This window comes from Schistocerca piceifrons, chromosome 11 (genome assembly GCF_021461385.2).
Source record: "Schistocerca piceifrons isolate TAMUIC-IGC-003096 chromosome 11, iqSchPice1.1, whole genome shotgun sequence".
In the NCBI taxonomy this organism is placed as follows: domain Eukaryota; kingdom Metazoa; phylum Arthropoda; class Insecta; order Orthoptera; family Acrididae; genus Schistocerca; species Schistocerca piceifrons.
The window spans coordinates 51,880,381-51,895,594 of record NC_060148.1 but is presented as its reverse complement, the minus strand read 5'-3'; positions in this window follow the sequence as shown (position 1 = coordinate 51,895,594).

Below are 15,214 nucleotides of genomic sequence, written 5' to 3'. Positions count from 1 at the left end.
TGCTTTAACATCACAGACATTCCAGTCTTTAATATTAACAACTGAATCTTTTCTGCAGATAATTCCATACTTATTTGAGAAATATGACATTGACTACATATTGCTAGGAAAATTTCAAAGTGATGATTTAGAGGGCCGCTTTGGGTGCTACCGACAGTTGAGTGGAGCAAATTACTACATTAGTTACATCCAAGTTTTAGAAAATGAAAGAAAATTAAGATTCAAAAATGATGTACTATTTGCAGCTCAAAATGATAATGTGCACTTGAAACACATAATTCCTGCCCAACAACAGCTAGACCGTAATATTGACATTAGCATTTTTTCTGATATTATGGGATTACATTCGGTATGGATGATGTTCCACCTAACATGTTACCTATTTTGACATACATAGGAGGTTATGCAGCTAGGAAAGCCCTTCAGAAATCTAAGTGTGACAAATGTACTGAATGGTTGCAGCTGAACAAAGAAGTTGAGGTAGATTCTTCTTACAACTTTGTGAAGGAACTGGACAGGGGTAAACTGACTTTGCCTACAGAGACAGTAGTGATCACAGTTGGAATAGTGTGGCATACAGTCTCTCTACTTGTGAATGACTTTCTTCAGCAATTTATGTCGTGTGGTAAACAGCTTTCCATTTCTCAGAGGATATGCATGTCAAAAGTTGTGAAAGCAGTGGATAATGCTGAATGTATGTGTTTGCTTCACAACACATTGTTAAGCAAACTGGAATATGTATCTCTCTGTGCCAACAGGATACTCATTAACAATTTTGAGAAAATGCATAATGATAAGGCAAGTAAGTCCAAAATAGATTCAAGGAAAGTGAAGAAGCTTAGGACTGACACATAAGTTTGAAGCCCTCTACACAGATACCATTTCTTTTTTTGTACTTCCTCGTGTTATCAAGTTTTACAGATATCTCACTGTTCTTATTGTACAATTTTATTTCATTATGTAACACACTATTTTTGATTTTTACTTTGTTTTTCCTGTGGAAGTGTAAATAGTGACCAGATGTGGTTCCATGTTTGTGAAAGCAACTGTTGGTTGGGTACTGGTCAATATTTTTCTCTATGTATCTCACTGTTTGAAAATCGTATTCACATGGAACTGTCAGGATACCCACGTTTTTAAACAGCACTCTCCAGTGAGCTCTCTAGTTACTGTTTAATATAATATGTATAACCCTTTGTTTTAGTTGCAAGTGTTTCTATATTCTGCCCATTTACCTCCCAGAAGGTTCAGTTTTGTGATGAAAATTTCCATATCACTGCTAGGAGAACGACGTATATATAATATGTTTAGGCTTTGGAACATATTTGTGTCCCATATGTTTATGGCTGATATTTCTATATGTTTTTCTCCACTTAATGAAATAATATCATTTTGGACTTCATACATAATGCCTTCCTTAACATACATGCATGGCCCACCATACCGCATAAAGGTTATGCTATACTGAAATGCTAGATTATAAGAGTTTAAACCATTAAGACTTATGTAAGGTGTGCTACATCAATCTTCTGTGATGCAAACGAGTGAGTTGTCTATAGTCTGCAGTTCCACTTGTAGTTGCTGGACTTTATTTCTCATGGACAGAATATTTTGGTGGAGGATTAAGAAACCTTACCTTGAAGGTTTCTCTCTCTTTTTGTCCTTGACTAAAAATCCTTTGGATGAAGAGCAGGCATGATTTTCTGTTTCCACACAGTACTACAGAATGTTGCTTGTACTGACTTCTCATCCCTCAAAAGTGCTGTTGATGTTGTTACTGCTGCTAATGGTGATTCTGCAGCTTCTGATGTTGGTGAGGATGATGTTTTCAGTAACTTACAGATAATGCCATGGAAACACCATGGATTGTCAGGAATTTGTTTATTTCCTCTGTGAAGTATGTTTATTTTTTTTCTTTTGTCATACTTGCATCTCCACCCTCCCATTCAGTTTATTTCACATAGTAGGAAATAGAATGTAACAGATTCAATTCCTCCTGTTAGATTTCTTGTGTCTATTCATGCTTTCCTGATAATGAAAAGTGCAACAGGGCACACTAGTAGCCCACTTGATTGCTTGAGTTTTCATTTCTTTATTTTTGTCCAGACTGCAAACATTACACATATAATCTACAATTACATAATGCTTATACATATGTTGTTTCTGTGGCTGGTTTGTTTACATTAAAATTACATTGAACACAGATGTGGAGCAGAAAATAAATCTTGGTACAAATGCTTCAGTGTCTCCACACTTGGCATCTATACCTCAGATTTGCATATATATATATATATATATATATATATATACACAGCATGAGAAAGCAAATTCAACTGCAAATATTGTTTGATAAAGTAGTGATACTGCAAATATGGTTGTAAAGCATTTTCAGAGAACTTTGTGTCTAATTTCTTTTATATAGTCAGGCATTTAGTCTGATTGAAGCATATGTTTTTGTTTTTCTTGGTGTCACATCCATGGCAGCAACAGATTTTGTGATTATTTGGCTAATTCTATCATATTTTCTACAATGCCTGTAAAGAATTTATTAGAAGTGTAAACTGCCTCTAAATTTTTGAGAATAGTACCATTAAATGAATAATAAATTGACCTAAGGCAGTATCGTATTGCCATGAAATGTATAGCACCAATAGGTTGAAACATCTTGTTTCATTAAAACCTTCAAAGGGGCATATAGAGTCACTTCTATTGGAAACTTGAAAGCTCACAGTAAGATGTAAAATTATATTTACAAATTTATCACACTACTGTAGTGAGTTTAAAAGATGCCACAAATTTACCTCCCTAATGTTTATGAACTAATCTATTATCTTACCTCAATTAATATCAACTGTTATGAGTAATGAAAATGTGTGTTTTTAAATGCATTACAAATTTGTTAAAATAAATTATGTATGTGAAATGCTTGTTCCTGTTCATTATTGTCTGATACCTGGTTCTTGCTATACTACACTTCAGTTAGGAATGAAGTGAAAAGTGAAAAAAATCTACTGATGTTTATTCTTGGTATATTCAAGTCTCTCTCTCTCTCTCTCTCTCTCTCTCTCTCTCTCTCTCTGTGTGTGTGTGTGTGTGTGTGTGTGTGTGTGTGTGTGTTTGTTTGTTTTGGAGGGGGGGGGGTATTAGGACAGAGAGACCTTGGTATAAATTCGTGTTGTACAGAAAGCATAAAGCTAAAGAAATTTGAATGTTTATCAAGTAGTGCTTGTTGCTGATTTGTGGAAAGTTACATGTAGTATACTGTTTGATGATAGTTTATCTCAGGTGTTGCAGATGTAAGCCAACAAACACATGTGGGTATATTCAAAAAAGTTTTAGATACTACTGTCCTGGATACAGGGCCCCTTATAAATTGAAATTGTCCTTTCAATTTGGAAATTCATTTACTTTTATTTGGTTCCTTCTCCATCAGCTCCTTCTATTTGTATATGTGGGTGCTGCTTGACAGTTAGGGGGCCAGTAGAGAATTAAACTGGTAATCCAAGATGGTAAATGTTCAATTTTATATTGGAACTACTTAGAATATACAGTGAGCATAAAATGGAAAAAAATACACAACTTAGATTATGCATTTTGTAGTGTCATCTTCAGACACAAACCAATATATATATTGACAGAAAGTACTTTTTTGACTTCGTAGCCTTGTGAATGTGTTTTAAAAATTACTACACAGTCAGTACTCCAAGTAGAAATTTTTCCATTGTGGAGAATTCTGAAATGATGTAGCAGTTCTTCCAAAAAACTAATAGCCCTTATTCCATAAACATAATATCTGCATCAACACTGACTTCCTCAAGAGACAGGTAAGTGACAAATTCTTGTCAAACTACAGGTGAGATTTTTGTTTTTAGATTAGATTAGATTAACTTTCATTCCAATTGATCCGTAGTGAGGAGGCCCTCCAGGATGTGGAACATGTCAGAAAAACAACAATACATGACATATATTTACAACTAAAACAAATAAGCTAATGTACCATTCCACAGGTCCCAAGTGGAATGATCGTCATTTTTTAATGAACACTAAGAGTCATTTTACAAATACTAATGCACTGAATTTAAAATAAAAAAGTTTTTTATTAATTTACAAGGTAATAGAACTACTGTAATACTTATTTACAATGAACACATTACTGCACTGAAATGGTGCATAAATATATTACAAGTTACTTTATTTTGCACACCCTGTTTCGAGGAAACCTCTTCCTCATTATCAGGTGCCTTTTTCTAATTGCAATGAATAAAATATGCAAGAAAAATACAGGTGAGAATTTGCTTCTGACAATTCGATACGTTAGGTTTGTTCATATCCAAGAACATAATAATTCCTATCTTAGAGTATTTGATAGAAGCAATTTTATTATGCCTCTTAGAAACAATGTGGCATTTGTGCAAAACAGGAAATAAGGTACATCTATTACATTCAGGTGATCGCCCTACAAGTGTTGTCAAAACTGTGGCGTAATGCACAACGTCGTCGAAATCATTCTGTAGAGATGAGCATCTTTTGTAATTAAATTTTCACTCATCAAAAATGAAACACCTTGGAGAAAATTCGGCGAAATATAAGAGGAAAAATATCGGCTGCTCACATTTTCTTTCGTGTGAGGAAAAAAACACCTACTGAGAGCAAAGGCGGCCTACCTATATTTCTCTGCGCCTTGCGTGAATGTAATCTAGAACGAAAATGCCTACGACACGTCTATCTTTTAACTTGTTTCGATCATTATGATTTGAATATTTCGCTATCTGTTAGAAATGTTCATACACTTACAAATAATGTTATGAATGGAATTCTATGTGAGAGGCTGCCGAAAATTAGTTGTCTGTAACTGCATTTTAGATAAAAATCTGTACACATTCTTTCCTTTCCTTCATGCAATTATTGTGAAGTGTAATTACTTTACCGGTTACTGGAGACAAAAATGTCTAAAACCACATACATCTAGACGTAAACTGTGCTTGGTTAGTAAGCAAACAAATTGAATAAACTCGTAATTGGGATGCATATGTTTTATTTGTCATGCCAGACCTGCTGTTTTTCAGCTATTAAATACGTGTGCCTACATCAGTGTTCTTGATTGCTAGGTTTCTAAGTATATCTCGCATCGAAGTTTACCAGTATTCAGAAATCTAGTATATATGTACCCAGCACAACTTTAATTCGTATAAAACTTTCGTGGACGCATTTGAGAAAGAGGTGCTATCTATTCTGAAGTGACAAGATGTTAGGACGCTGCCGGTCACGTGACATCCTCTGTGTGACGTACGCGGCGCGGCCTGTCTTTCTCGTTGGCCTCGGGCCGGTGGCGGGTGACGTCACTGCCTGTCTGCTGCTGCACGCGTCACCGACGGCTGGTGATGGCCCGTATCAGGCGATCCCTAATCTAAAGTGCGCCGAGCCGTCGGGCTTATATTGTACAGTCAGTCTCCTGTTGCCAAGTGACGCCCCTGACGCTGGGAAATCGAAAATTTGGACACGGGTTCTTTGTCCGATTGAAACTTGGGACTTCCTAAGAGATAACTTTCCACACAGTCTGTGTCTGAACAGACTCAAACAGTTTATTTTCGCATTGTCTGCAGGACGGCTGCGGTTGTACTTCTGATGGTTGCAAGTCAGTTCTCTTTGACTCGAATGAATAGACGGAAGTGAAATCCACACAGTAGGCATATTCTCCACAAATAATACACGTAATGTTTTTGGATCTTCACACTGGTGCAGGGCTCAATTTCAGCCGAACGCGTTCCGACACCTCCCAGAGACCTTTTTTTTTTCCTTTTACAGTTCAGCACCGGAGATTTGAAATAGTACGCGTGTATTAAATCACAACGTAACGATAAGTTACAAGTTACAAGTGAACGTGTCAATGGGACACCAACGTGATGTGACGGGCAGGAGGTACTGCGTGTGTGTGTGTGTGTGTGTGTGTGTGTGTGTGTGTGTGTGTGTGTGTGTGTGTGTGCGTGTACGCACGTACAGTACACCCAAGATACGTTGAGTATCATTCCAAAGTTGTGATCGGTACATATCGCCTTTTATTTACGACTGCCTACAACCTCAGCGGTGTAGTAGCAAGGCGACGTCTCATGTTATGTGTGTCAATGACAAATAAATAATGTAAGCCGTTTTTGAATGTCAACGTCTGTACAATGTGCTTTCACGACATCAATTTATTCCGTGACATAATTTATGTCATAACTACTAATAAAATGTGCGTATGGAGCACGCATGACTAAAAGTTGGCAGCCTTTCGAGACGATACGGCCGTTTGTCCACAGAACTCTTGACCTTTAAGCTCCCACAGGGGGCAAATTTCAACTCCCAATGTAGAACGGAGGTGTATATGTTTGACCCGTAAGTCTATCTGTCTGTCTGTCTGCCCCTACATAGTTCTCAAATTAAAGTTCCAATTTTAAAGCACTTTTTTAATTTGAAAGCTGGTTTAATCTGGACGGTTCTTACCTATAGTTCTGAAAGTCTGTTCAGCCGTTTAAATTTCATCAGCTACATGAAGTAAAAATGTTTTCCGCCAGCGTGATCTCTTGAAATACCTTACGTAGTCCATAAGAACTACACCACGTTATGTAGTACCAGATTGTAGAGCTCAAAAAGATGTATCTAAATAGAAAGATTACGGTTGAACGACAATGATGATTTTTGTCTTCTGAAGTCGCCTGTTTCTGCACCTACAAAGCAGAAAAAGTGTGATTGTGACTCAACTGTGAAAGACAAACATATGCTCTCGTCGAATTTTGTGGTTCTTTCTGAGGTCTACAATTCATTACTAAATCAAATGATTTTCCTCTAATAGTTCAAGCAGCGTACTGCAAGAGAGCGCTACGGCAGCCCACTTTCTTGCGACTTCACTTGCAATTATACCCACAGCTTATTTCTTGTGCTAGCTAAAGTAGCCAAATATATACTAATACATAGTAAAATAATATATCTGTCAGTTAAATAAAGAAACATGTGAATCGCATAAGTGGTTCTCGAGTTATAATTGCCTATCTGTGTGTCTGTTTGTGAATTCAGTCTTTGTAGTCCAGGATTCAGACGGGTCGTGACCACGGCTTTTTCTGTTCGAATCAGTTTGCCTTGTAAGCCATCGCTGCCTCACAGAGAAGCCAACAAACAGTCCAACAGCTGCCTTCGGAATTCACATTCAACAATATTACTCACTCACTCTATGTACGTCAGTCGCTTGCAGCTCAGTTGCTGATCTGCTCAGAAGCGACAGCATTGTTTCGGTCTGTTCGTAGTGTTTATTCACACATTGTGAATGTGAGTGGACACGAGAGTTCAATAGTTACGTGTACCTCTACAAAAAATAAGTGGCTTCTTCAAACCTAAAAGACAAAAAGTTAGTGAGAGCAACGAAAACGGCAGCCACGTCTTCAACTGCGGCTGGAGAAGAAGATGCAAACAGCAAAGCAGACGGTTCTTCTCCTAAGTCGTCGTCGCTAAATGATAATTTCTCTAAGTTGGTGGATATGGATATGGGCAAAACATCTATAGACAGTAATGAAAATTTTAATGATGATGAAAAGCCAGATTGTTGGTCTATCGAACAATGTACAGATTATAAAGCTAAAAACCCGTGGTTAATTATTAAAAAAGCTAGTTTGTAGAAGTGTATATGCACCAGGTGCTGAAAAAACGAAAGGGTTAAAACTGGGTGAGCAATGGATTTTAGGAACTGTAAGTTCATATGGAACAAACAAAAAAGATCGACTAACGTCTCTTAGGAAAAAACTATTTGATAACCGCACATCTCAGGCTCACGGTTTAGCGAACAAAATGCAGACTAACGCAGAAAAACGTCACATTCAGAAGCCAGTTGCTTCAATGGTACAGGAGCAACAAGTAGTTACTAAGCGTGTATTTCGCACAGCTTATAAGCAAGCAGAGTTAAACAGACCGTTTTATGAGTTTGAGACAGAAATTGATCTGCAAATTAAAAATGGTTTGGATATGGGACGAATACCACATTAAAATGTTGCTTGCTCTAATATAGTGCTTCATATTTCTGATCAGATGACATCAGATCTAATAAATAAATTAATAAAGAGTGACTCCGAATTTTCACTTCTTTTGGATGAAGTCAAGAACACTTTGTATACCTTAAAACCTTGTTAAAAGGAATGGGAAACCCCATGACAATTTTTTGACGATTTTTGAGCTACATGACAAAACAGCATCTGGTATCTTGAAAGAACTTTTAAAGTAGTTGGAATCCCTAGGTCTAGGCTATGACTTTTTGAAAGACCATATAATCGATTTGACTTGCAATGGAGCTTGTATCATGTTAGGAAAAAAGTCTGGCTTCGCAAAGCAGGTGTTGGAAATGTTTCCAAACTTATTCACCTGGCATTGTTTGAATCGTCGTATAGAACTCGCCGTGGACGACACGATAGAAGAAGTGGCGGGAATTAATCACTATAAAATATTCATCGATAAAGTAAGAAATATGTTCAGCTGCTCTCCGAAAAACAGCAGGGAGCTGGCAGTTGTTGGTAAAGGTTTTGAGCAAGAAATTTTGAAAATCGATCGTGTGCTTGAGACTCGTTGGGTGGCCTCCCGCTTATTGCCATGGCTCTGTACAATCATTTTTTAGAAGCATCAGAGGACACGCGACGGGACTCAAAACAACGGCCTACTTACAAAGGGCCTTGTAACACATTGTCATCGACGTCTTTAGTCTCCAACCTAGCTGTAATGTATAATGTCTTTGAAGAGTTCGCCGATCTATCCCTACAGCTGCAAAGATCAAGTGCAAACCTTGTTCAAGCTCACTACGACATTACACTTTTCATAAAAGTGTTTGAAAGTCGGGTTGATGCAATGGGATAACATGCAAATGTAGCTAACATTGTAATGGAAAATATGAACTTTCAATGTGTCGAACTTCGTGAAAGAACGAATATTTCTAAGATTTCTGATAAACAGTTTTGTCGCAGCTTGGCAAATAATTTGTCATACAGGCTGTTATCAACAGTGAATGCATCTGAAAGCTACGATGTTGTTATGAATGACATGAAGGTCATTCATTCCAAATTATGGCCTCATAACATATCGATCACTTACGGAGAAAATGAGATTTAGCGAATGTGTGAAATATTTAAGATCAATAGCCCTCGTGAAATAATGAAGGACTTCAGGGAGTACAAACAGCGCATGAAACTAGTACTAAGCGGAGAAACGCCAACTATTCTTGTACAGCCACCAATGTTCAAAACGTTCTTATCAGTAATGAACAGCATTGCAGTGTCGAGTGCGGAGTGTTAGCGTGGCTTTTCTGCAGTGAACTTAATTATGACACCACTGAGATCTTCACTCTACATCAGCACTGTTTGTAGTTCATCACGCATCAGACTTCTGCGACCACCTGCAGCTAGATACGAACGTGGGCGTCACGTAAAGTCTTGGCTGGCGAAGGGATATCATTCTGCACTTGCTACACAGTCAAAGGCACGAAGTGATGAAGTGTATAATGAAAGGAATATTGTACTATGGAAATGTTTTTCTTAATCCATCTCAAACTGTTTATGATTGATTGTGTTTGAAATAATTTCGCAATGCTTACTTTTTCTTCCTTTGTTTGAGCCACTGAGTATGAACTTAGTTAAAATTATGAGCTCAGTTAAAATTCAATACTTTCTAACAAGGTACTTTTTAACAATAAATATACAACGTATATTCTGCGTAAATTGACTGGTCATATGCCACTGACTTTTGTCAGAGTAACAGATGGTTGTCTTAAAGGGAAGTATTTAAAAAACGTTGGATACCCTTAGGTCAAAGATATATACCGCATGTTGACAGGACTTGTTATTTTATGAGTGAAGGGAAACTAAAATCGTATTTCTGACTACAAAATCGTAATCTCAAAATTGTTCTACTCCACTACGGTTCAGCACTGAAATCCCAACTCCCGTACTTCCAACTGTCAACGGCTCTGCAACTCTTTCTGGTCAGCTGAAAAAGTTGCTGTAGTTATTTTAAGCAGGGGGGAGTACAGCAATACGTCACGACATTCAAGTGTGTGTGTCCTTGATGCTGTTATGTCGATAATTTGTTCCTTCGTGTTGTCAGTCTTGACTTAGAACTCGAGCGGGTCATCATTCAAATGTCTCTCGCGCTATGAAGTGTTGTTTTGCATGCGAATGCTCAATACCATTAATTTTGGAATGAGCAGTTTATATTATAAGTTAGTTTCCATGGGTTTCTAAGGGTAAGAGTTCACGCAGTTACCTTTTAAGATTATGGAACACTGTTTCAAACAGCCTATATAATCCTCAAGAACAGAGACTGGCGGAGGAAGGTGTGCGCTCTCCACCAATCTTATCCACTTCCTGTCTTATTCCTGTGGTGCGGCTATCGAGGGACAGATGTCTGTCTGCACCCCTCGGCCTCTCTCCTTTGAACAGACTGATATTTGCGTCTTCTTTCTTAAGAAAAAGATGCAGCGTCCATCTCCGTGGTAAAGAATGCTGTATAATACAATAATGAATAATGTCGCCGTCTTATCCGAAAGTTGAAGGTTGTGGTGTACCCAGGTATCATTTCCAGCCTGAGCAGTTTAGAAATCAACGACAGTGCGTCCCTTTCCAGAAGATGTATTGTGGAACTTCTGCACATACATCAGCCAAGAATCACAGATGGAAACAGAGAAAGTGTTGAAAAAGAGTGAAAAATTTATATCGGGTTTAGGGGAAATATTAGAATACGGATGCGCGGTCATATTTCTTTTCGTACATATCTCCTTTCGGCGTGGGCGTGTTTATATTGTATCTTTGCTCCATAGAACGTTCCGATACTTATTAGATGACACGTACGTCATGGCTGAACCAAAGCAAGATCTGTCACACCTCCGACATCACTGTTTTGACTCTCCTGGTCGTATGAGGGGCAAACGACGGAGTCAGTGAAACAGTTCCACACCCTACAGTGTAAACTGGTTTCCTAGATTCAGACAAGTGGGTTTCGCGAGCACGGCGTCCACTTTTTTCGAAACCTGCCGACTTAGCATCTCCATTCCGCCAGCGTAAGAGGTCTACCGGACCGTTACGGTGCCAGCAGAGTGCCTAAGAACTCGTCCGAAGGCTTCTGCCGCGCCCGCTCGACGTGGATGGAGACGCCGAGGCAGTGCTGAACAGAGCGTAGCGCCGGAGGTCAGCGCAGGGTCGCAGGCCAACACGTACACTGCAGGCTTCTGGAAGCCACCCGACCAACCCAAGTCTTCCTTCCCCACCCCTCGTTAGTTAATTGTACACTTGTTTCCATTTTATATCGCTTTGTGGTTTTTTCGCCTCCACATTCCAAGTATTCACTCAATGCTGTTGGCTTATTACTTTGGAGACTGGCGTTCTAATCTGTTGTTTACAGGTATTGTTACCGTATTTGCCTACATCTAAGTGGTACTGCACGTCAGTAAACGAAGTGAAAAAAGCTCCATTGCTGTTCACACTTCGATATAGTCTTCTAGCAACGACACATTCTTCGTCTAAGGAACAGATGATTGCATCTTACAAATCTTTTATGTACTGTCTTTTATAGATCAGGGTCGGAGTGTGACTGTTGTTTACATTGAGCTTTCGCGGTGTAACGTACTAGATCACTCAAACGTTTCCCGAGCTAGTGACGAATCTCCCAAGACACTGAGCACGATCGTCGACAGCGAGCTATGGTCTCGAATACCTTTAGCGCATTTGGGAGAGACAATCTTCCTACGCACCTGCGCCGTATAACCGAGTGAGAAACGTGTGTGACGCGCAGGTATTGGGCCGCATATGAAGGGCGCAGCGGGGAGACACTCTGGACTCACATTCGGGAGGACAGTGGTTCGACTCCCTGTCGGGTTCCCATGTTCAGGCTTTCCTCGGTTTCTCGCAGATCGCGTGAAGTTGACGACTCCTGCTCGTATACTGCCACGGATTCTGACACGCCCATCCGGAAATATGGCACCAATTATCGTGAATGCCACTACAGCTCCTTTTAAAAGAGCACGTGTTATTTCCTTCCCCACACTCCTCTGACCGTAGCCCGTGTTCCGTCTCTGACGACCCTACCGTAGACGGCAGTTCCCCACGCCGTGCGAAGCGACCTTCACGCACCTCAGAACGTGCACGACGACACGTCGCCGGACTGGCGTTCACAGGTGTCGGGAATTCCGATAAGGTGGCCTCGCATTTTAGCTTATCGCTTGTTGTCAGCTCACTCACATTTCTAGATAAACGCGTTTTAACGCGACAGTACAGACTGATGTCAATCAGAGAAAATGGGTCACCCCTTTCCCTGAATAATTTACAATTTTTTCACAGCAAATGCCGTGGTGTACGAGACTGGAGCAGTGACAAGTATCGCGGCTGAGAACCCGGCTGACATTCGCTCGAGTCTAGCGCACCACGCCTTGTGAGGCGACGCGCGACAACACCTGTCCTGACAGGGGTGCGGCGCGCACGCCTGCCTGTGCTCCTGAGGAGGGGGGGAGGGGCGGCCGCTGCCACACGCAGTGAACGCCGAGGTGACGACACGTCTCTGGACCACGTCGTACTGGGATGTGTTGGACGTGCTGTACACCGAAATAAACCGTGCTGCAACGTGGCGAACAATAATAGTAACGAGTCACAGCAGTCACGAAATTAACAGCGGGATAGCACATCAGCTGAAAGAAGCCCAAATGAGTCTGTGACGCTTGAAAATATGTACATGCATAATATGGCTGGTTCAAATGGCTCTCAGAACTGTGAGACTCAACTTCTCAGGTCATCAGTCCCATAGAACTAACATAAAGACATCACACACATCCACGCCCGAGGCAGGATTCGAACCTGCAACCGTAGCGGTCGCGCGGTTCCAGACTGTTGCGCCTAGAACCGCTCGGCCACCTCGGCCGGCACATGCATAATATAATTCTTTACTTTCGTGTAGCTATACTTTTTTTGGCCGTGAGACTTGCAGCTGGTTCGATTTGCGTCTCCACGAAATGCTCTCCTGTGGGAACTTCTTTATCTCGCAGTAGCACTTGCGATCAACATCCTCAGTTATTCGTTGGATATATTCCAATCTCGGTCTTCCTCTACAGTTTTTACCCTCTACAGCTCCTTCAAGTGTCACGGACTTTATTCGTCGATGTCTTAAGAAATGTCCCCTCATCCTGTCCACTCATTTTGCCAATATTTGCGACCTGTTGCATTTCTCAGCATTCCTACTCAGAACCTCCTTTTATCTTACAAGTCCACTCGATTTTCAGAACTTGTTTACGGCACCCCACCAGAAACGCGTACATTCTCTTTTTTCCGATTTATTCCACACTGCATGATTCACTTCCACAGAAATCTCCTCTTCAGATGAAGGTCAGTGTTGGATAGCACTAGACTTCTTTCTTCGTGTGAGTCTGCTTCCGCCGTCTGTCAGTTTGCTTCTAATGTAGCGAAACTGATTTACTTTGTCTACTTTGTTGCCTGTACCATCTCACTCCTCCCAGTTTTCATATTAACTTTATCGCCAATCTCACAACTGATACACCTTATTTCTTTCGTATTTTTCTGTTTTCCTTTCAACCCACACTTTGTGGTTAGCAGAGCGTTCATTCCATTTAACATGTCTTGCAACTGAAACTTCCTGGCAGATTAAAACTGTGTGCCCGACCGAGACTCGAACTCGGGACCTTTGCCTTTCGCGAGCAAGTACTCTACCATCTGAGCTACCGAAGCACGACTCACGCCCGGTCCTCACAGCTTTACTTCTGCCAGTATCTCGTCTCCTACCTTCCAAACTTTACAGAAGCTCTCCTGCGAACCTTGCAGAACTAGCACTCCTGAAAGAAAGGATACTGCGGAGACATGGCTTAGCCACAACCTCGGGGATGTTTCCAGAATGAGATGTCTTGCGATTCTTTCTATCGCTGAGGATAGCAATGTCACTTGCGAATCTTGTTATAGACATCATTTCATCCCGAATTTTAATCACAGTCCTGAATCTCGTTCATTGCTGTCATTAAGTGATGTGTACCCTGAACAATAAGACTACACAATACATCCCTGTCCTATCGGCTTTGCCGGCCGCGGTGACCGTGCGGTTCTGGCGCTGCAGTCCGGAACCGCGGGGCTGCTACGATCGTAGGTTCGAATCCTGCCTCGGGCATGGGTGTGTGTGATGTCCTTAGGGTAGTTAGGTTTAAGTAGGTCTAGGGGACTTATGACCTAAGATGTTGAGTCCCATAGAGCTCAGAGCCATTTTTCTTATCACCTTCATAATTGGAGCGCTTTGTGTATGGTCTCATTCTCTCCCTCTTGGTCCTCACACATACTGTATACTACCCACCTCTTCTCATAGTTTAGACGCAGTATTCAGTAGTCCGGGCAGACTCCCTGTAGACGTCCGTCGCCCGCCTCCTGTTGCTGCTGCTTGCCTGTGCGCTTATTCCCTCTCACTGTGCTGCCATCGTCTCAGACACAACACTTACAAGTGTCTCGTCCACGAGTCGTTCCCCACGTACCGTTTTGAGGTGGTGCTGGCCTCAGGACAGGACTGCTGATTCTGTGCTGTGTGATCGGTGTAAACAGTGAAATTAGATTCTGTTATCCCACCCGGCAAATGCCAGACGTGACGCTGTGCTGCGGCATTAGCCGACAGGCAGTCGTCACGTATGCAGAGCGACATCTTGTAACACCGCATTGCATCAGCTTTGAGCAGGTTGTTCTGGCGACTTTGGGACATTAGATCACTCGCAGCAAGGACAACAGATCGTGGTAGACCTCGCACAGGTCACGTGTCACATATAGTGGGGGAGGGGGGTCGTGGGGGTGGTGAAGGTTGCGACGACCAGAAGATGGTCCTGCAAAAAGTGTGTGACTAACTGGAGTTGTTGAGGGAGCTATGCACGCACTTGGATGGTCACTTCTGTGTAGAGAGCTACTTGATCCGTATCACTTACAGCATGTGCGAGCTCTCAACTGATGAGACCAGTGTGCTAGATTGGAGTTCTCCCACTCGATGCTAAGACCGTGCACTGAAGATCGAAAGTTCACAACTTGCATTTTATTTCTGCATGAGGAGAGATTTACGTACAGGTGAGACAATAAATAACCACAATAGACGAGTTTGGGCAGGTGTAAATCCTCGAGTGCCAATGGGAGCAGAGCAGCAGTAATCTCTATTACAAAGACGCCCCGGGCCAGACACGTCGCTG